The following is a 25,094-nucleotide window of genomic DNA, read 5'->3' as shown; positions in this document are numbered from 1 at the left end:
TCGTTTATTTCCAATGAATCTGTGTTTTTTTTCATAATTATGGATTCATCAATGGTTTTTTATTTATTCTTTCTAATATATTTAATAAATTTCATTAAATAAATATTTTAATGAGTTTGATTTTCTTTCTTTATTATATTCATAAATATACTTTAGCATGGTTTGCTTATTACCTTACAAACATTACTTATGTGCAGAATCGCTTGTAGGATCCACCCTTAATTTTTTGTTGGCCATAATTATTATAGATTAGAAAGTTTTTGAATGAGACAGTCGATATTTCGAAAGGAGTGTATAAGATTATACTTTTTGTACGCATAATGAATATACTTTTATTATATTCTATGCAATCTATATCTTTACTGGAAGATAAGGGTTCCTTTCATATTCTAAAAAAGATCGGTAGACTAAACACCAACTTTAAATAAAATCCTATAAAAAAAGTGTAATAAATTTATTTCAAATCTAGAAACATTAATTATTATACACGAAATTTGTATTCATAGAGTGGTAACCACGACCACCCATCAAAGCACCGCACTTAAAAGCCCTAAAATTTATAGGTGTAATAATTATAAATAATGAAAAAAAAATAAGAAAATGCAAAAAAGATATTTCGGTTATATTTAAATCTATTTAAATGTGTTGTTTAAGGAAAATGAAGAATTATCTTTAGAACTTATTCGTTTTAATTCCTTGAGTTTCATTATATTCAAACATTACATAACACTTCTAATTCATAATCTAATAATTTTACAATTTTACCCCCATTCAATTATTTGTGCGCATTTTTCTGCATGAAATAGAATTCCCATTTCCGATTCTACGACTTATGGTGTTTTGCGACAAAGACCTCCTATTTTACAAAAAAAAAAGTTTCTATTCTTGCTTTTGATTTGCACATAGTTGAAGCATTATAGTGCACGTAGATACATGTAAATTATATCATTATTGTTATAATTCTTTATTATTATTCTTATTTTTAATCTAAATACCAAGTTTTAAAGTAGAATCTATATACGTATATATATTTATATTTTTTTGTGGTTTTTCGGCGAGGTATATATGTATATATAATTTTTAATGGTGTCATGTATTAATATTTGATTTCCATGTATGGATAAAAATATAAAATGTTATAACGGCGAATTAAAAAAGAGCATCAATACAAATGATGAAATCCGTAAAATACATAAGAGTTTCGCTTTTAATATATAGAAAAATTCACATAAATTATACTTTTCTGAAAAGCTTTGCAAAAATTTTAAAAACTCAATAATATGTAAATGCTTGCAAAAATCCATGATTTTAATTCTTTAGAATAAATAAAATGGAAAAAATTTTTTGAAGGAATTCCAATTTTATACTATTAAAAGTGAATTCTTTATTATAACTTCTAGTTATGTGTAAAAATTGATATTTATGAACAAAGCCGCATCATTATATATAATCTTTCTTAAGCGATACTATTAAAATATCGAAAATACCTTTTGATTAGAAGTGCATTTTCATAGCCATGTGAAATAAAAAAATAAACATTAATATCCGTAATAAATTAATAATCTAGGTAGAATTCTGAATATATCGCTGGACTGATCGAATTAAGTTATATGAATTGAAGACCCATCTATGATTTTTTTGCTCAAATATAAAACTAATATTGCATACTATTATTTATAAGCCTTTTTTCAGTATTTAATGGACTAAAAGACTACATTGTGTTTGAATTTACCTAAAAAATAAAGTTAGACCTTATGCCATATTTAAGCCCGATACTCTTTTTATAAGATGGGAATATATACTATGCGCCACAATAAAAACGCATAATGATTTTTATAGCATTCAGTGACTGTATTATGATTTAAGCCGATTTCATCTCATGATGCCGCAGAGAGCTCCAAACTCTGGTCGAATTATCTTGAATCGGAGTGAAATAACAATATAAACAGACAAATACCAAAGCTTAATTCGAATATAAAAATCAAAAACGTGTTTTATATAGTAGAAAAAACGGACAAATCAACTTGGAATTTAGTTATATCTTATTGATTCTGTTTTTTTTGTAGTATTTTTGATATATCAAGTGGTATAGATTCCAATATAAAGTATGCATAAGGTAAGAACAAACGGCTCAATTTATGAGCGAATAGGGGTTATTATTCAGTTTAAAATACTATGACGAAACAACATTTTTTCAGATAAAACTATTCTTTGAAAATCACACGATTTTAGGTGATTGATTGATGTAGATGCATGGTATTTTTACAAAAAATTATTAAATCTTTTTAAATTTGTTACCAGACATATAATTTTAGTTTTTATGGCTGATTACTATCATGTTTTTTCGAAGAATTTTACAACTACGCTAAGAAAAACAATTTAGGATTATTTATTGACTCTTTGTATTGTAATTATTATAATAAATTTCCAAGAGTAAAAAAATAAATATAAATTACGGACACATAGATGCCCATGAATCATATGAATACACATTAAGCGAAGCTATTTGTAAGTTAAATAAAAAAAATATCATATATCATTTTTAGAGTAAATTAATCTATTTTTTAGCCTTAATTTATATCCTTTTTATCTATATCATTTATTTTTGTTTTTGAAACGAAGTTGTTAATTATAAAATGTTTAATCTATAATTTTCGTAATTTTTAATTCCAATAAAATATTCGGTGGTCTAAATTTTCAATCTTTTATTTTAAATTACGGTTTTTTTATTGGTGGCCAATTTCTATCAATGCCAATCAAACCAAGTAGAATATATCCCCCTATATGTTGTTTACGGTTATGTCATAAAATTTTTTTTATTTATTAAATATTGAAATTATGTATTTTACGACGAAAATAATGGAAATATATCACAAGCTCTGAACACAACAGTGTAGATACAAGCTAAAAAAATTATAAAATTAGCATTTTTATTTTCTTATTACAATTAATTTTTTTGTATATCTGAATATCGAATAACAAAATATATATTACGAATTTTTTTATAACAAAAATGCGTTCAAATTTGAAATAAATTTATTTTTTGATAGATTAAAATTTAACGAAATAAATCATACATCCTCTAAATTTTAAGAATAGCCGCAAAAATTTAAAAATATATAAAAACTTAATTTTTGTCTAGATTTAGAAATGAAAGAATATAGATGTATTTTCACCAAATTTTTTATTATGAATTAAAAACATGGAGAACAAGGTCTATCTAATATTTTTTTACGTTTTAATCGTCGGAAATAAGAAACGAGTCTTAAAAAAAAATTAAAAACCCAAATGACAAAATTGTTATAAAATAGGAAAATTTTCTTGAATATTTTATCATCGAATGTATAATATCTTTGTTAGAAAAAGCTCACCATAACGTATCAATGCAAGAAAGATAACAAATAAGGCTCAAAAATAATTTCCATACTAAAGACATGATTTGAGTCTTTTTAAATAAGCAAAAAATACAAATAACAACATTTTTACGCATTTTTGATTGAAAATTTATAATTTTCCCAAATATTGCAATATATATAAAATATTTCATATCGATACAAACTAAATAATTCATATATTTTGAAAAAAATAAGAGAGTTTTTTTGTTCGCTTAAAAAACCATAAATATTTTTTATTGAAGCTTAAAAGTTAATATTACGCGAACCAAGTTTTTATACCTGAGATCAACAATAAATATTTACTCAAGTCACATAAAATTTATAGTGAAATTCCTATTAAAAAGAAAATCGGGTAGTATTGTGTTATTATTTTTATGTAGATGTCATCAGTGCGAATAATTGAAAACAACGACCGAAATTTCTTTTTCTATGTAATTCATATATTATATTTTTATCGATAATTTGAATCTGATTCTATATTTTTATTTTGCAGAAAAAATTAAAAGTATATTTATTCGTAAAACCGCTTTTATTAGATATTTATGCTACATATTTTTAGATTGGAACTTTTAAATTAAAAAATCTTTTTTAAACTGTTCCATACCTAATTTTCATAAATTTAAAATTTTCATTTCGCTTCAATTTTACACACATCAGGAACAAATCTATTATAGCGAAAAATTAATAATTGAATTTTTAAGCATCATTTAAAATAACGAAGCAATTTATATAATATAAATAAATCTCACATTACTAACAAGACGGCAAAATATGCAGTTGAAAAATTTTTGTTTGATATGATCTAAGACTTGAGCTTTTAAATTTTATAATTTTTATTTTTGAAATAATAACAATAGAAAGTTGAATGACCAGAAATTATAACAACAATTCTGGGCACGTAATAATATCTAGAGAGCTCATTTTCCATATTTTTGTTATATTAAAATGTTATTTTTAAATGCTGTATTATACGCAACTTTTTTTATAAAATTACTCGCATAACTATATAATCGTAAAACTTTATGCATAAAAGTAGCTTCATATAGAAAATGTATATTGCATTTATTTGATAATTCTGAGATGTAATTATTAGTTCTAGTTTTAGTGTTGCACGAACTTAAGTTAAAAACCGGAAGTGCATTTTTAAACACAGCACGCAAAAGAAATTGTTTTTCCATTGTATATCGCTTATATCGCAAAATTTTTACATCGTGATTTAATTGTTTTTTAATATTAGAAATGTTTAAGAATGCTGACCACGTAAAGGGGCTCCGCAACGGGCTAAGGTCACTTGTGTTCGCATATCGAGTCAAAGTAGATTACAGCAACATTTAAGTGTTTTAATGAAGAGTAAAGCCAAATTTTACGTGATTCGGCCATAATATGTTTTACATACCTTTGAAGTAGAAGGTATTAATTGCCGATTAGATAATTTATAAATGCATTGTCTGAAAAGGATTCGATCCTTCAAAAATACGTTGAAGATTACAGATCAAATGTTTTTATGCTGAACCATCGCCACTCTTTTTATCTACAAAATTGAATATAAACCTTTTAATCGTTTATCATTTGTTAATTCTATTTTTCTAGTAATTCTATCTTTTTAACCAAAAAGAATGTAAGATATCTGACAATATTTAAGGTAACTATAATAGATCTTTGTGAATGTTCTATGCTCTATTCTACTAGAATTTTATATAGATATTAGAATAGGATGTAACAATACATATTTTTAAGATTAAAAATTAATTAAATAAGTAGAAAATTCGTCTTTTCGGTGTCATAAATAAAATATTACTTTGACTCCTAAGCATAATGTTTTCTCTTCGATATCATTTATATACAGTTATGTACTTAAATGCACAAATAAATTCAAGTAAAAAATACATCAATTTCTTTTATATAATCACAAATAATATAAAAATCCTTTTGTTGTTGTAAACTAAATATATACTCTATATTTATACAGTATTTAATTCTGACTTTAACACGAAAACATAAATTTTGTTTAAGAATAAATAAATAAAAATTTCTAAGATGAATAAAAGATTCAAAATAAATATTCTATCAAAACGTGATTTTTTTTTAAATATTTGATTACAAAAACATAAGTTAATCAAAATAATAATCTAATAAAGATTATAGAAAAAATTATGCTTTCATGTAAAAATAAATTTACTAATATTTGATTTTTTTGATAAATATTTGAAATGATATTTAATAATATTTTGATATTATTTAATGGATACTAAAGACAGCTGAATGCCGAATTAGTATATTTAATATATATAACTGAACACGAAAAAGATACAGATCGATTATTTTTATTTTGCTTTAAGAAAACGAACAAAATAGAAGCACAAAATTTAAAAATAATGATACGCGAAAATGATCTATAATTAAAATAAAATAATATTTAAAAAATCTTCGGGTCGTATCTTTGAATCTATAATGATTCTATAACAGCCTCGTCATAACTAAAATTATAAATAAAGTCTGCAATCCATATTCTTTTAATATTGTCTAAAAACACCTTGTAAAGTTTTTAATTATCTATTTAATTTTATGAAATGACTTAGCTCTTTGGTTTTTATAACCTATTTATCTCCTTAATACTTTGTATTTTTAATTGCCTGCATTTCAATATATTAGGTTTGTATTGCATAATCTTGTTCGAGATTAGTATATTTTAATCCAAGATAAACTAAAGCGAATTTAAAATAATTACATCAAAAATATAGTAGATTTAATCATCATACTTATGCTTGAGTTGAAGTTTTACATTTTAGAATTTTTAATGTACCCATGGAAGAATATTGTTTCCTACGGTACTTAGTATATTAAAAACTTGAAAACATAAAGATTCAATAGAAAAGTACTTCTATAGTTATTTTGGTCGTCTAAAAGATTTTCGATAAAAAATTACAAATACATTATATTTATTTTAAAAATATACCTTGTCTGTTCCAAAGAAACCAACTTAAAAGGAACGATCATAAATTTAAAAGCACAATTTGTTTATTAAAAATATTAAAAATTTGCATATAAAAAAAAATTCAAAAAATTTAAGGATTTTCATACGTTTAAAATATAATAAAAAAATATACAAGAAGCCACTCGATAACATGGTTATTAACATTCGGTCGAGTTTTATCATTATGATAAAATTGTCATAATATTAAAGTATCAGTATTCGCAATGCTTTAGAAATTGGAGAGGCAGCCGAAAAAAATATAGAAATGCCTGTGTATCCTTCTATAAAAATTCAATAAACTATCTAGACAGTGCAAAAGATAATGAAAAATATCTTTGCCACATAAACAAGTGCAGTATCATGATTGCCTCGTATATAAAAATTATAATTTTAACTAAAATAACACAATCGAAAAAATTAAATGCTCATTTTTTCCAGTTTAGATGTGTAGAATGCAATTTCTTTTGCTGCACTATTTATTAATCAGTAATTGTCAACTAAGAAAAATATAGAACTCGCGAATATTATTAAACCGAAATATTTTTTCGAATTTATATATTTGAAGTGTAAATTATATATTCATATTTGAATCTTGTCCATATGATTACCTAATATTTTATAAATTTTTCCGGATATCAATGCACAAAAAATCGACATTGAATAATTTTGATTTTAGGGTCTTAAAAATGGCGAGATATGTCACTTCAAGTAAAAAATTTGAATTTTATTTTCTCTGTAAAAATAATAAAAATTTTTCTATCGTATAACCTAGTTAAATTATAAAATTAACAGTTTATTATATATTCATAGTTATTATTGATTTCATAGCAATTGTTTTCGACGTGTATAAATTAAGGATTATTGACACTTTTGGGGCACAAATTTAGTTTTTTATAACACTTAATATTATAAGTCATATAAGATGTTTGAATTTTTTTCACTGCATAAAGTATAAAAAGTGAATATAATACCTTAATGAAATATTTTCACATATAACTCTGTCATTTTTATTTCATATATAAATGATTTGAATTTTTATAGCATGTTTTAATAAGTTAGTGGTTCTTTTGATATTCAAGCTTACCCTTTTTTTTTTGCCATTTCCACATAATACAAAAGATATTGCTATAAGAATATATATGATATTATATTTTGATATGCCTATGGTCAATTTTAACATACAAATATAAATGAAAACATTTCAAAATGTTCTTGCTTATATTAAATATTGTATTAAAAATTTTCTTACTTAGATTGAACCAATATCTTACAATTTCAATTTTCTAATAATAGAATTCTATTATATTACTAATATTATCACCTACAAAAAAATACTAACGAGAATTTCTTACTTAAAGCTATTTAAATACGCAATTTAATATTTATAATATATATAAAAAAAATATTCTTGCTGAATAATTCATAATAAAAACATATGAATAACTATATATTCATGAAAAATATATCAAACAGTCTTTTTCGAGTATTTTATTTATAGTAAAATTATTTAAAAAAATAGAGCACAGTTGGATTGAAATTAATAAAATAATAAACAAGAAAAACAACATTTAGGGTTATAAAATTGTAAGTAAAATTAAAAAATACAATTTATTATAATATTGTACCTGAATTTAGGAAAATAAAGAACATAGTAGCATAATAGAAACTAACAAAAGAAATTATTCTCTTCCTAAAAAGAATCATAAAAACATAAAAAAAGGCCCTAAAAAAACTTCGAAAAATTGAATAAAACAATTTTGCATCTTTTTTATATGACTCATATGATGTATAAAGCAACAAAAGAGATCTTAGAAGCAATAAACGCAAAATAATAATAAAATCATAGATTTGCCTGTTTTTATATAGTTAATTGTATGTAAAAACTTTAAAATTATGTATGGATGTTTTAACTTTAAATCATAATTATATGTACGCGTAACTGTAGAAATTCATCGTCAAAAACCAGATAAACCCACCTAAATAACGGTTGTGATTGAGAAAACACCTTTGATTTATAGATCTTGTAAATAGAGGTAATATGTAGATCTGGGAGAAGAAAAGATAGGTGAAAGTATAAATAAGCCGTGAAAAATGAAATTAAGCGTTTTGTGCATAAAAATAAAAATAAACATATCTCATATCTTAGCCTAAATTGAATTTTTTATAATTTTGAAATTTTCTTTGGATGGTATTTTGTCTATTTCCTGCACAAAAACTTTTACGACATTTTATTATATATATTGCCCCCTTTAATTATATAAGTATTAATATTTTACAAAAAATGTGTAAATATTAAATATAAATTAAAAATCTTTATAGATGAAATTCCTGGTTTTTTTATTTTGATAAACTTCTTTAATTGTCTAATTAGTGGATATAATTTTTTTTGTATTTTTCCTATAAAATAAACACAGCAAATTTTTATCAAGAATTAATATACCGATCTCGCAAGCTAAAAAAAGTCCCTATTTTTTTATAATATTAATGAAAAAAATGTGAAAAGTAATCTTAGTAATTAAATATTGGCTTTATCTACTAATAAGGGGTTTAGATATAATTATTATTGCAAAATAATTGGCCGTAGCTGTTCTCTAGATTTTTCTGGAACTTAAAGGTAGCATAATATTATACGGAAAAAAGCATATTTTATTGATATTTTAACATTGTATTAGTCTCTTATGCCATGATAAATTCGAAGTATATATATAAGAAATAGAAACATATAAAATTTCTTTATTCTCTTTTTTTTATCATCTTTTAGAAATTTACTCTAAAATTGGCTACAATTTTTTTTTAATAATATATTTTCATAAAAATTTAATTTGCGAAAAAAATATATTTTTTATAGGCACATATATATTTGTTTATACTTTAGATTTTATTCTATATCTACAGTGTAATAGAATACATCATGCTCAAATTCAAAGATTATTTTGTTGTATTCTTTACTTCTCTTACATCAATGTTTAAATTATATATTTCAAGAGTTTTATAAATTTACTGTTTAGGAATGGATTTTAATTTAATCGAAACTGGGTTTTCTATGCTTTTAAGGATATTTGGCACTTAATCATACCATTTTACGATATATGGTAGTCATTTTGATTATGGTTTTTCTCAAAACAGTTCAAACAATAGAGCTCGTAATGTACAATTAGAAAATTCCGCCTGAGTTTTATCGCCATGCTTGTTAAGATAATGCAACTAATTCATTATGATAAATGTTTTTTAACCATTTAAAATTTATTAGTTATTTTTGCCTTAGTTTACTATCTATTCTACCTTTAACTTATAATCCGAAAGTTCATTAATTTGAATGTTAGTACTATATCAAATTTTTAATATTTGACATGACTATTTTATTATATTTACACGCTATTTAAATTATTGTCTTCTTGAATTGTCGTAATCTATCGTTTTAATCTATCATCTCGCAAGATGATGGCTGATATTTATGTCAATTACAGTGTTGGCATTTAAATTTTTGTATGATTATTATATGTTTATCTTAGAAAATAAAAGATATATTTATTTGGTGTTTTTCTTTTTTTCTCCGTAGATAATGGATATGAAATTTTTCTATAAATTTTTTGATTTATACAGACTTATTAACCCTTTATACTTTTTTCTTTTTTAAGTCGTAACAATCTACTCGCTATCTGCTTGCTAGTCTTGATTTGTATATTCAGGTAAAGATGATACATTTATCGTCTGTATTTTATTTTACCTTGAAGAAGTGTGTTTTTTATTTCTTGTATATGGTTATTTTTGCTCTTCTCAACAAAACGTACATGGAAATATTTCAATTACACAACTTTGAGAGGCTTATTTATATTTAGATAGAGTTTTTTAATTCCTTGTTGCAGTTTATATTTCATTAGAAAATGCAGTTGCAAGCCATTTCATCCGAACATACTTTTTTATTCTGAATTTATATATTATAATCACTCGACCTGTGTCTTACTACACTAATATATTAGACAGTGCATATTGATAAAGCCCTTAATTATTTTGATTTGACCCTTAAGTTGTGTTTGTACATGCATATTTTAGTACCACTTTTTATTAATATTTAAATTGTTATTTTTTACGGCATTTATCACGTTGAAATTTGTTTTAATAAAGTTTATACAACTGTATCTTGTACCTTATGTTGGTATATTTTGCTAAAATATTGTATTAGATTGTAATTTAATTAATTTTTTTTCTTAATTTATGTTTGTCTAGTACTTGCAGGTATTTAGATTATAAAACAAAAATATGCTTAATCTTCCTTTTATGGTTATACATGCAATAAAATGAATTATTGAGTATTTTTGCCAGGTAGATCCTTAAATTGCCAAACCAAATCAAGTTAGAATTTACAATAAAAAAATACTAGGCAATTTTCTATAATGTTTTTGGCAAAAGTATCCTAAGAAATAACATAAATTTTTTTATTTGTTTCTGATAGTGTAGATTACACACCCATCAGTATTTATATTTGTAAAAATCAATGTGATAAAAGGGGTAATCATATAAAAGAGTGGCATTTAAATAAAGTGCGCTACAAATCAAGATATTTTATATTAGCAGTTTGCAAAAAAATTATTATAAAGTATATCAGCTCTTTGTAATCTATAAATGCTTCAAGATGTAACTACAATACGGGCTTTAATAGAAGACATTTGAAGCATTTGTCATTTATTTCAACGGTTGTTTATTTTAATAAAAAAAGTTACTTGATATGAACATAAAATTAGATTCAATTACGTTACTTTTTCTTGTAATATTTTCTGATGATAAAATAGAAAAGCCCAATTTATCAATATTTTTTTATGTATATGCGACTGGATATATGTAAAATCTGCATCTATTTGTATCATATCCCTTGATAAACAAAGGATACCCGAATTCCGCAACATTAGATATTATGATTTCTGAAATTTGTTTCAATTGTTTAAAAACGCGTTTTCTATAATTGTATTCGAATATAATTATAATTAGTTTTATATTTCGTGACACGTTTTATACCAGCAATTTTAATTAAAATAATTTATTTTTGTGTTGATTTTCTTTTTATAGATTTTATCTATTTAGACGTGGTCAGCGGGTTGGAATATTGCACAGCTCCTTGTTGCATCCTTTGACACCTTCCCCTGATCTATCTTCATCAACTACTCTTCTTCTCTCGTATGAGATGAGTCTAAGTGTCTTGAGGAGTGTGAGAGCTTGCATGTATGCTTTTACAATGTGTGGAATTTTCCTGCAATTTTAAAATATTATTTTTAAAGAATAAATTGCAACGTTGCGCTTTTTTAATATAAATGTAACGGTATATTGGACTGGAAGTGTACTAAAAACCCAACAGATTTACTTGAACTAATATTCTTAATATATGCACAATCTACCTAAATATTTATAATTTTAAGTTTTTATTTTAAATATTTTGTATATTATGTATAATCTTTTTTAAATGCACGAAAATACAGCACAAATTATGTTCAAACTTAATTTTAGTTGCCCTCCTAATTAGTTTAAGAAATCTGTATTCTTATATTAATCCTTCTCGTTTATCTCGAATATTAAAACATCAAATATGTTTTCTATATAATATTGGTAATTTTATTGGCTTATCTAGCCATTTCTTTACGTTGCTAATTTACTGGCAATATCACATACGATCTGCAATGAAATTATGTGTATAATACTGGCCACTTTACTAAAACAAAATTTTACGCTTCACTAAACATATAACAGACAATCTTTTTGTTTTTAACTCTTAATTATACTTATATTTTGTTAATTATTTTAAAAAAAATTCATTTACATTAATATATAAATACTAATACACTTTCCATATTTTTTTTATCGCTAAATTGTTTTTTTTTGTTTTTTGGCGTTATGAACCTTTGTAATTGTTTTCGTGTATGATCATTCTCTTTCAAGAAACATGGTGAATTTTTATTGCTGTGCCTTAAGATGTAGGAGCTACATGGTAAAATAATCATATTTTATTTTTGCCAACCATTTTCGGTGCTATTTATAATAGTGTTATTATTGATCATAAACTACTTTAATCTGTTATATTTGACTAGATATTGCATTTCCGAGGGCTACCTTGTATTTTATAAGCATTATTATTAAGACATAGTTAATTTACTGGGAAATTTCAATTTATATGGTAGATTGTTATCACAAAAATCATTTCGGATGTTTTGATAATCTATGCTCTCTAAGTCAATAATTCTGACACCGTTTTTAAATAATTTATTTATTATTCGCAATGATCTAAACAATATTTCGAATTATCTTTTAATGAGTAAAAAATTAAATTTAAAGATACTAGAACCAGATTCTTATAAAATCACTTATTGGTAACATTTTAGGTATATTTTCAAATCTAATTACATATAATTGTTTCTAATAAAAAAAACACAATAATTATTTTATAAAAAAATGCTATAAACACACAAAACATTTATAAAAAGAATCATTTTAATTTTTACTTAATTTTTTAGATTAAGATTTCCAAGTTCTAATCAGATATACAATTTGTTTTCTTCCAGAAATTTTTCTTTTTATCTCATAGTTGCGTAACATAATAAAATTTAGTTCGGTATATAAATAAAAAAATTTCACATTTTTATTCAAACTAAAAAGCAATGTTTATAAAATTTAGCCTTGCATTCTTTGAATTTTTTAGCCTTTAGAAAGGTAAAACTACAAGATGGTTTTATTGTCTAAAATTCCATATTTATTTTTTTATTTCAAATTAACTTTGTAATTTCTAAAATCTACTTTCTAATGTAATATACATATAGTAATTTTTACATGTCCCTTGGTTCTGCGTTCACATCCTTTAGAGTCGACTTTACACATTCCTACATACGTTTTCGAATTTTAGCACAATATAATGCTTTATAAGATATGAGGTTTTTAATATTCGGCTTTGCAGCTCTGTAAACATAAGATCCCAAGTAAAGCAATAATTTTAAAGTTATTGCTATCAACATTTGAAAAGGATCGAAACTAGCACATTCTATTTTGACTATTATAATTTCCCTATGATATCTATAGAAAACTCTAAGTGACTATATAAGCTATAAGCTTGTTTTTATTCTTATATCTATTTATCCAATCAGAATTCAATAAATACTAAATACTAAAGACTTATAGCAATCATAATACCTATAATATTCTTGTAAAAACGATTTAAGGCCAAGATATATGAATTTCTCGATAAAATTGTTAAAAACGAGCATTGAGTTCTTACAATCCAAAATATTAATCTTTCTATCATGAAATATTCAAGGGCCAGAAATTGTGATTATAATTAATCTTCACCTACATATTTCGATAAGTGTATATTCGAAAATAGTAAAATTATATTCAACCTATTATTAGATCCATTCTTAGGCCAAGCTCATGATTATAATTTTAGTTTTTGCTCTAGAGCTCAACTTGCTTGATTTCTCGTGCGTACACGTAAATAGACTTTGGCTATCTATTCCTCTCCGGAGTTTTCTTCAATACCTCATCTTCTTTCGAGACCTTTTAATTAAAGGAGTTTTCTCGATCTCAAGGTTTGTATATACTCAAAACCTGGTTCGCGACATCTAGTTTAAACAGGTACCTTTTATGATATCGTGTAACCACACCGTCTCATGTTATAGTAAAATTATATTCAAAAAATATTATATATTTATTTAAAACTGCTAATAAATGTGTATTTTTTATTCTTGACCAAAAAAAGTATGACTCGATGCAATGAAGTTCCCTTAAGAGCTGAACCTTAATTCTTAAATATAAATATGAAACAGCAGAAAACATTCCAATTTTTACGATATTGTATGTTATCATTCCCCCTTTAATCAAACATTCCATATTTATGCATAGAAGTGTTAATAACCAATGCTAAAAATTTAAATTAAGAGATCGGTTTATTAGTTCACATTTCATACAAGTTAACATTTAATCGAAAAACACATACATAGTATTCAACAATGACAATGGTATTCATAAAATTTATGTTATTTTATACCGTTTTATGTGTGATAGCCAAATAAAAAGAATGCCTAAGCAAAGGCAAAGTCAATCATGTTCTCGTTAGAATTATTGAAATTACAAATTTGACTTAACTTTTTGATTGTATAGTTATATCTATACATAAAACATTTTTTTAGCCGACTCATTTTAAATAAGATTTTAACACTCTAAAAGATACAATTTGAGTTGGTCAATCAATCTATATTTTGTATATGCTCAAAACAATTTGTATAAAAATAAGATTACAATACTAAAAAAAAAGTATCATTTCCCTACTTCACGCATATTAAATTAAATATACCTATAAATTTTTTATTTAAAAAAGAGAAAATATAGGTATTTTTACTCATGTAAATTATTTTAAACCAAACATATGACATAAAAACATCAATTCTTACTATTTAAGACAACAATAAAACATAAAACATATGATATTATAACATCAATTCTTACTATTTAAGACAGCAATAAAACATAAAAAATCAGAAATCACTTAGTATAAGAGATCTGCGAACACATAAATTCAGAAATAAAGGTTGATACCCGAATAAAACAGATATTTTAATCAAACAAAATAAACAAGAATATTTTTTTAATCAGCAACAAAGAAAATATGATTACGTTGATTGAAATAGGTATAACTAGCCTTGACGACATAAATGTAGTTGAGAATGGAAAATATGGAGGTATAGCATCTTGGCGAATGAAATTGGTTTAATTTACAGATTTAAAAGAAGAATAATACCATAGGTGATGACTTGATGTAGGGTGGTTACAAAATTCCATATAAAATATGTAAAGTAGTTAAAAATTCCCGAACTCAGTAGAAGCATACATGCAAGCTCTCACACTCTACATGAAACTTGAACTCATCTCATTTAAGAGAAGAAGAATGGTTGATAAAGATAGATCAGGTTAAGTTATCAAAAGATGTATCAAAAGTTGTGCAATATTCCTAGTATGCTGACCACATCTAAATAGATATGATTGATAAAAAGAAAATTGACCCATAAAAAAAAATCCTATTTAATAAATTTATACCATAGTAATTGTATGATTCAAAAATTTGTGCATAAAATAAAAGCATTGTGCCATCTAATAGTCAATTTTTGAGTTTTGTATGCATAAGTTTTTATACTTAATTGTCAAATAAGAATTTAAATTACAATTACAATATTTTAAGATTTAAATACATAGTAGCTATATCCACAAATTATGTGAATTTATTTGCTACATACATAATAGGATTTAAATGTATATTATGGTATGGATTTTGTGATCCACAAATTTACATGAATTTATCATATAAAAAATATAATTTTAGTCTACGTATTTCTATGAAATTTAACGAACCACAAAATGTTGTTTTTACGGATCGACGGAAGGTAATTTTGTTAAAAAGAAATTAAAATCTTATAAAAAAGAATATTGCTTGAGGCATTTGAACTTAAAAATTTAAATATCTAAAATTTACTTGCCACTATTTTCAAGCTACTTATAGTTTTTTATCTAAATTTCATATTTTAGACCTTAAAAAATATAAAATATCGGCAACATATTGAATCTGAATGGAGAAACATATATATTTATGTTATTTATATTTTATCTGTGTTAAATTTCAATTAAATTTGCCCATCTTATTTCTTTTATTAAATTACTTTTTAGGAAGTTCACTTCATACTTCTAGAACCTTGCTTAACTGCTGTATAATTCTGTGGAATTCTTCTGGTACTTCTTTCCACACATAATAACCTTGGATTGAGCCCTTTCTTATATGGGGCAGTCAATATATGGTGGAATAAATTATGTCTACTCTTCATTTCTAAATTATACAAGCTACACCACACTTAGCTATATTTTTACTTACCGGCATAAAGTCTTTCCTATGCTAGAGGTGTCGTTCAACAGCTTACACAGCACCTCTTTTTTTATAGTTTTATAATGTTTATTTTATGCTTTTAGTTTATTACTGGTCGCCTCCTTTAGGTATTTATTATGTGAAATTCGTATGATAAATAAGGGGGTGAGTGGAAGTGGACACGCGACCTCACATAAAGAGCGGCCTTGTAAACTACTCGTCTATATCACAAATTTCAGTACTTATTATAATTTTTTTTAGATATATTACGATTTGTCTTATAATGCAATCAATAGTAAAATCTGTATATTTTCTTAGACTGCTGTGATATCATTTAGATACTATAAAATTTTTAAAAATGTGAATTGGTTCTGTTTTTCTATGTAAAAAGAGGATTCTGTCTCGATTGAAAGTAAAATTATAAAGGATTTGAAAACATAAAATTAAGAGATTAAAGCATCAAAAATAGAATAAAGATTACGTGAACAGAAAATAATATCAATTGCTACGGATTTGCTTGAAAATAAAATACGATGACGAAAAAATATATAAATATACGATCAAAATTAATTTTTTGAAGATCGAAAATTTAGTTATGGCAAAAGCTCAATATTCAAGAGACTTCTTGTATAAAGTTCTTCTTTATAATATTTATTCATTATATCTATATATTCAAATAAAACGGTGAATAATTTTAGTAGATAAAGTATGAAATATTAATTATACCTAGCCTATAGATTTATTCGATTTCTAAAATTGAAATAATTCCATTCTACTACATAGCACGATTCCGGCAAATTACATTTTTAAATTTACTTTAACAAACTTTAACTATCTTTTTTTCACAAGTTTTTTGTAATTTTAATATTTTAAAACCTAATCCTTTATTTAAATTTCCATGGATGTTTTTAAAATTTTGAATAGCCTTAATAATGCAATAAAATCAAACCAATCCAAAATCTGATGGATTAAAGAAATGTCTCAAAGCAGTATAAATCTTGTACCAGCATTTTTAATATGGCTCATTTGTTATGGACCTACACAGAGTTAGCATCATATTGGAAAACTATCTAACTAAAGGATGTCGATATTTAAGAATCGTTTGAAATTGATACTAATTATGTTTTTTTAAAATTCCACTGATATATAGGTTAGTGATTGATGAAAGGGTATTTCTTTTGTAGTTATATCGTCATTGTGATGTATTTTGCATTTGTGCCTTTACTGCACGCATTTTGACCAAAATTTTTGATTTGCTTTTTGATATTACGCGAAAGAACACATTGATTTATTTATCTTATTTTTTTAGATTTAACACGATCCCCGTATTCATCAAACAACTTAAGATACTTATGGTTTCTTAAATTTCGTGGTAATTTTGTTAATTTATGATTTATAAAATACCATTTTTTAATTTATCATGCGCAACCGAAAGCTTCTAGATTATCAGGCTGAGTTTCACCAGTCTAAATTCAATAAATAGACTGATGTTTTGTTCTAATAAATATATATTTAAAAACAGCCAAGTATTTATGTGTTAGAAATGACAATTGAACTATAAGCATATACAGACAATAACATTTAGGAAGACACTTAGCTGAAAGATATTAAGAGAAGATTAAGCATTGAATAATTTTGTAAAGATAGTGTGTTTTAAAGAGGTATCAGCCAAGGCTGTTCTATAGATCAATCTAAAATTTTGCTTGTACAGTATTAAAAAGCTAAAGATCAAATCAGCCAATTTATAATTTTTTCTGATATCATCCATATTTGAAGTATTCCCATGATTTTCCTTCGTATCACAAATAAAATTTATATTGCTAGATATCACAATATTAATGTCGAGTGTCTATAATTATTGTTACCTACAAACATGTTAATTTGAGCTGTATTAATATGCATACTTTTCTATTATTTCCTTTTAGTTGACCTATGAACCATATAAATTGCTCGAAATATTAAAATTTCTTTATATTAAATTATATAAATTAATTATACAATTTATAGATTAATAACAATTAAATTAGCTTTCATCTAGATTTTAAATAATATTCTGATCACAAGTATTTCTCGGGTATTATAATCATAGGTATAAAATTTGAGCTCCCACATTAGTTGTAGCTATGTATCTATTCATAAATTGATAAAATAGTTTGATATTTATGCTACTCTAAAATATTATATTTCATTAAGATATTAAAGGCTTTTTATCTGTACTTATATTTACCGCTGTAAAACGTGAACAGCCGAAAAAATAGTTTCTCACCTTTTTTCTTATTGCCAAAATTATTTATGCATTCATTTAAGGTAAAGCGAGCCGATTTCTTCTATTAACAAGGTATTTCCAGTCGGTAAATACTATATATCTCGAAATCATTTGCTAAAAATATAAATATCTTATTTTAAACTCAAAGCGACGGCGCTTCTAAGAAATTATCTTGATTATAAATTCAATTATAGATAGTAAGAAGAAGAATCTTATGTCTTGATTTATAATATTTATGTAAATATAAGGTTTTTATCATAAAAACCTTCGGTGATTATAGTTTTCTTTATAATTTATGCTTTTCACGAGCTAAAATTAACGCAAATCATATTGATAATGATATAAAACTATCAAATAATTCTAAAAACTCAAATAAGCAAATTAAAACAAAAAAGCCACTAAACATTATCAAAACATATTATATTGCATGTCTATATGAAAATTTTAGTATCGTTTAAGATATAAACTAAACTTTTCTAAACATATGTAGATAATTATAAAACGAGCAAGAATCTATAACTTATCTAATTAACTTTTAATCATAAACCATTTTTCGAAATTACATATACTTTCCTTCTGATATTATTATTTAAACGTATTTCAATTTAATTATTTTTTATTTATCGGCTATATTTATAGTCGCTGTTTTAGTTTTTGTTCTCAGGCACATATTGCTTGATTCTCTATACACACAGCTTATTTATACTTTGGGCTATCTTCTCCTCTCCAAAGTCTTATTCAATACCCTTCCTTCTTCAAGAATATAAAATATATATAGAATAAACGAATATACAATAAAAAAGAGATCTGATAAAAATACAGACCGGAAATGAATTATAACAAATAAATTTTACCATTATCATGTGTAAAAATAAATATTATTGTAAAAGTATGTTTAAATTAAATTTTAATTTATAATCTAACTATTATTATAGCACTGTCTTTATAACTTCTATTTGTGTGAAATTAGATAACAATGAAACTATAAATAGCTAAAAAGCATATAGTATCATTGAAAATCACATTTATATTTAAATTTTATCATGAATATTTATAACCATAAAAAAATTCTATTGAGTTTTTGGGCATCTATTCTCATCGCAAAAATTCAATCTAAGGTTAAGACAACTAGAACATAATAAAAGATAGAAACTATAGTTCAAAATAGTATCATAGGTTAAAAATTTTAAAATAGTCGATAAATACAAACAATCATAATGAAAATATGTAAACAGGTTGCTTTATAAATGAATTATTGCGAGAAGTATATGATGATCTTTCGAGATTTTTATGAATTTACTTCTATCCTAGAATTTAAGTAATAACGAATTCTGATTGTATGCTTAATATCAGACAATTTATTGTTTATAAAATCCAATTCAATAGAAAAAATATTTGTTCTACAGTCCAAACGATGAGCAATAATTATTGCAAGATTTTAGACTATAAGATAGACCATAAATTATAATTATTATGTGTATATCACACTTATAGAATGCAATAGATTTTTAAATCTTACAAAATGTTTTCATACGGTTTTTCTCATGTTATCATACAATCATCAACGAAAAATTCAACCAATATAGATATAATGAACATCTTTATTTCGCACGAATTTGTCTCATTGTAAACAGTTCAATTATAGTTTGTGCCTTAAAGGCATATTCAATGCCTAAGGATGATATTATATTCACTTTTAATAAAAATGAAACTTGTTACTCATCTTTAATTATTAGATGTTAATCCGTACTTTTAAATTGTATCTACTTTTTTTATTGCCGAATTTTTTTCGAATTTTTTTTTATCATTACAATATGCATATAAGCAAAAATTAAATCGATTTTCTTTCAGTAAAAAACTCGATTTAATGGATTTTTGTATTAAAAATTTATACTAACAGTCAATTATAATTCTAATTTCAATTTTTTTTTGTTAGTCAATACTAATCGTCCTATCTATGATTGTAAAAATAATTACCATTTATTATTTTTTCATAGGCTCGTAGAATAATAAAATTGATTACTCAATTTTTGTTTAGCAGAAAATAGATTAATTAAATTATTAAGCTGTTAACCGTTTTGGGATTTAATAAATAATATCTAAAAAAACCCGCCGAAAACAGCACCAAATAAGCTTTAAACTTAATTAAAAGGAACCAGCATGTATTTCATCTTTTTACTATTATTCATACTGACTAGAGCGCAAAAAAAAACATATTTTTGCCCCAAAGTTTTTTTAAATACTGTAATAAACACACAGAATGAAATGAATGTTTTTAAGCTCGATAAGGCATCGTAAATGTGCACTGAATATTTTGAAAACTAGACAAAAATACAATTAATTGTCTAGATTAGCTATTAAAAAAACTTATAAGCTTCAAAAAGTCGGATTTATACCGAACATGTATTTTTGACGTTCTATTAAACACACAGATAATAAAAATTTCTTGTAAATACTATTATATTACTTTTTCATGTCTTTAGTCTTGATTTACTAGCACTATTCTAATATTTATTATAAAATCCCATATAATAAAGCTATAGAATGGTCTTGATATAGAGATTTTCGCATTTTTATATTCGGTTTTAATTTTAAAGGGTATTAAAATGGCATTTTTTTTTATAATAAATAAGTTTTGATTATGGACTGTTAATTAGATTTTTCCTATGAATGCTGCAAATTACAAAAATATTGTAAAAGGCATGGGTAAAATATTTTTAAATATATTGTTAGATAATAAATTTTCAGATCTGCTTACAAAGTCATAATATCTAGAGATATATGGTACAAAAAATATAGAATAAAATGCAACTTATATAAAAAGTCTTAACACGAAATACTTTTCCATCTTTTTCTATTTTTGCATTTCAAATTATATATCTTATAGATTAAAAAAGTTTAACTACAGTAAGTAATATTTTCTATTTAAAAAATATTGTAAGTTTGTTTCTTCATAAAAGTAGAAAAATATTTAAATAAGTTTTTAAATACATCAGATATTTATAAAATATATTCAAATATAATTAAAATTAAATTGGAAATATCAATATTTTTTTCATAACATATAATATAATGTAAACATATTTTTTATCAAATTGCAACTATGGTAGTAGGAGGTTTTTACATATGCAAAGTTTTATACGATGCTAGTTTATCATCGGTAAATAAAATAAGCTGATCTATATTAAAACACAAATAAATCTCTTTTAATGATGTGCATTATCCATAAGAGTTTAAAAAATCGTGTAAAAATAAACGTTTTAAAAATTTACTTGGCTATAAATGCAAATGTTCTGAAAGTACCTTTTTAGAGCATAAAGGCGTTTTTTATTTTCCAAAGGATATAAAACAGATTAAAGAAAAAAAATAAAATACGAAAAATTGATAACCTTTGATGGTATAGTATGATATAGAGCAACAGACATTAATAATGATGAACTTTACTTTATAACTTAAAAAATTTTATTTTTCAAATCTTAAAGCATGTGAAACTTTTAAATATAAAATATGGATAAAAAATAATGTTTTGTAATATAAAAATCGATTGTAATATATATCTACAAGTATATTATATACAAATACTTTAAATAGAATGAGCTGTTATTTAAAGCAAAAAAATGCTTGCGAAACCTTTTTGTGATTGTTAAATAAATAAAATCACAATACAAGAAGCTTTCTTTGACTGTGATTAGCTAGAAAAAAATTTATATAAAGCCTTTAATTTTCTCTTTTTTATTGCACAGTGTGAGATTTAAAAAAACAGAAAATGTCTACAGTTGCATGGATAAGAATTTTGACATTATAATTTCTTCTGTTTTTTTCTATAAAAGGAATAAATAAATGATATTTTACACATGTAAAAATAAGGTATAACTATCACAATAAAAAACATAAAAATAAAAATATTTTGTGTTTGCAAAATATATTGAGGATTATATTCTAAGTGTCATTAGAAATAGTTTTTTATATCTTATTTTGTTATTTACATAGAAAATCAATTGATATTTTGTTCTATCGCTTCATACACAACAAAAAAATAGTATCAATATCACTACATTCGTATTTTAAAAATGCATAAATACTAAAATTTTATCTAATACATCTAAATGTTTACATATATTCCAAGCATAATATTTTGATAGATCTTGACTAGCTTTAATAAAGGGCTGAATACAATGAAAGATCTATTTTTTCATGCGTTCTAAACTTCATAAACAATGGTAATTCAAACCATAAGTCTGGTTCTAAAGGCTTTAATATGCTTATGAATACTAATTCTTATATTGTATATGAAACATTTGTTTACAACTATTGTTTTTAAAAAAATACATGTAAAAATTTATAAGTTTAGAATTTGTCAAACTAATGGTAAAATTTTTGCTATAAAAATTTTCATAATTGTTTTAAAACTAACAGATAAATGTTTTTAGTGCTTTTTAATGTATACATATTTGATTAAAATATCGAATATGTTTTTTATATATGAAATCACATAAATTTAAAAATTTTATCGGATTTCGTTTTGTATCAAAAATAAAAAAATATTTTATGTGTGCCTAAAAAAAACATTTCACAAAACAACCTAAAGCATTTAAAATATATTTTCTGGCCTATAGATGTCATATGTGTATTTTATTTTGCTTTTTCTTATTACAGATATAATAAATTTGAGCATAATGGATTTTACTAATTTAAATTGTTTATTTTAATCTTTTTATTTTTTTACATATAACAAAGCTTTATTAATATCTACTATAATAGTAAAAATTCTGTTTTTATATCTTATCATTTATTAAATAGTATATAATTCACTTGTGTTTATTTATAATGTATAATTTGGTGTTTGAATAGTCATAATGTACACTTTTTTTGGTCTAGCCACGGCTAAATAATATATTTCATGTATGTTTTAAATATAACGGTCAATTTAGAATTTAAATGCGCGGTATATAACTTTTTTTTTCATATTAAAAATAAAAATACGTGTGAGTTTGAAATAAAATGCACCACTGCTCTATGAAATATAGTTTAAGCACAGAAAATATGTGATTCTAAAATTATTCGTTGATTAGCTTGTTTTTCCTGCGTGTTTTTTTTGTTATTAATCTATTTAAGTATGCTTTTTACTTGTAACTAAGACGGCTTAAGTCATAAAAATTATTTTTGAATAAGAGTGAAATCGAAAAAATTATTTTTATTATTGAACTTCAGACTTAAAGAGTAATTTTTCCTATTATAAATCTGTTTTTTGTTAACCTATTCAACTATTTTTATTTTTAACGTTTATATTTTATTGTTATTAAAGCATAAGATAGAAGATAATTCATTAGTTTATCTGATTGCATACATTGGTTAGTTTTTAAAAATATGAAAATAAATGAAACTCATATAAAATCCTTATGGCTTGAATGTTGTCAATTTATGTGGAGTCACCAGAAAAAATGAAAGATAGCAAAACTAAATTTGAGCTAAAATCTGTTACTTAAGTTCTTTTATCTCTGTAAACGTTTTTATCATAAAAAAGATCTTTGTTACTTTATTTAATATGAATGGTTTTTTTTAGCTATGTGTGCTTGAATATAATTTCACGTAAGTCTCTTTTTAATTATTTTAAGACTTGCAATGTAGTTTACTACATTTTATTGACACAAATGCAAAATCTATATAAATCTTGCTTAGCTAAAAATAAAAAAGATTTGGGCATAGAAACTCATAAACAAAACTAAAATTTCGGTAAAGATACAAAAAAATATGATGGTTCGAACTCTGGTTTTAAAGTTTAAAAATATTATTAAAAAAGTCTAACTTAAATTCCATCTAATTTTTAATTTTATTTGATTTTTTAAATGAATCCAATAGGTGTGTTTTAAATACGCGTAGAAAATTAAATTCATTTTCATCTTTAAAAAGTGTTTATGTATACGGACTATACTTTTCTTCTATCTGATGTGTTTTTATGCTATTTATTATATTAAAAAAAGATCTAAAATAGCAAATTACGCAATAGTTACAAAAGAGTTATAATTATAATTTATAATGTAACAAGTCATACATCTACTTATTGTGCGTAATAAATACAACAAGTAATTTTGTCTGCATTACCCAAATGTTAGTGTGGTCAATGTAATTCCCATATTCATTTTTAGACAAATTTTTCTTATTAGTAAAAAAATGTGTTTACATATATAAATCAAAACAAAATGGTTCAAACTTCTGTTTTTATATTCTTTTATAAAATTAAATCTCTTTTTACTAAATGGAATTTTGAAAAAAATACTACTACATATATTCTACGAAATAAAGGATTTTTAATATTGGCTTAGTTTGTTTATGAAAAAATTTTCTTGACTATAAATTATCCGTTATAAAAAAATTATAAACTAATCAGATTTTTACAAAAAGATATATCCAATTTATTATAGTTGTGATAAAAAAATGTAAAAATATAACCAGAATAAATTGATTGCACATACATTACGAGGTCAACCAGATTAAATAATACAAAGATGCGTTTTTAAGCAATAAAAATCCCGATAAATTATAAATAAAAATAAAGAAAGCGTGTTATATTGA

This window comes from Rhyacophila brunnea, unplaced genomic scaffold (genome assembly GCF_057557595.1).
Source record: "Rhyacophila brunnea isolate RB1 unplaced genomic scaffold, BYU_Rbru_1.0 scaffold_38, whole genome shotgun sequence".
In the NCBI taxonomy this organism is placed as follows: Eukaryota; Metazoa; Arthropoda; class Insecta; order Trichoptera; family Rhyacophilidae; genus Rhyacophila; species Rhyacophila brunnea.
The sequence above is the reverse complement of the archived record's forward strand: the minus strand, read 5'-3'. Positions refer to the sequence as shown.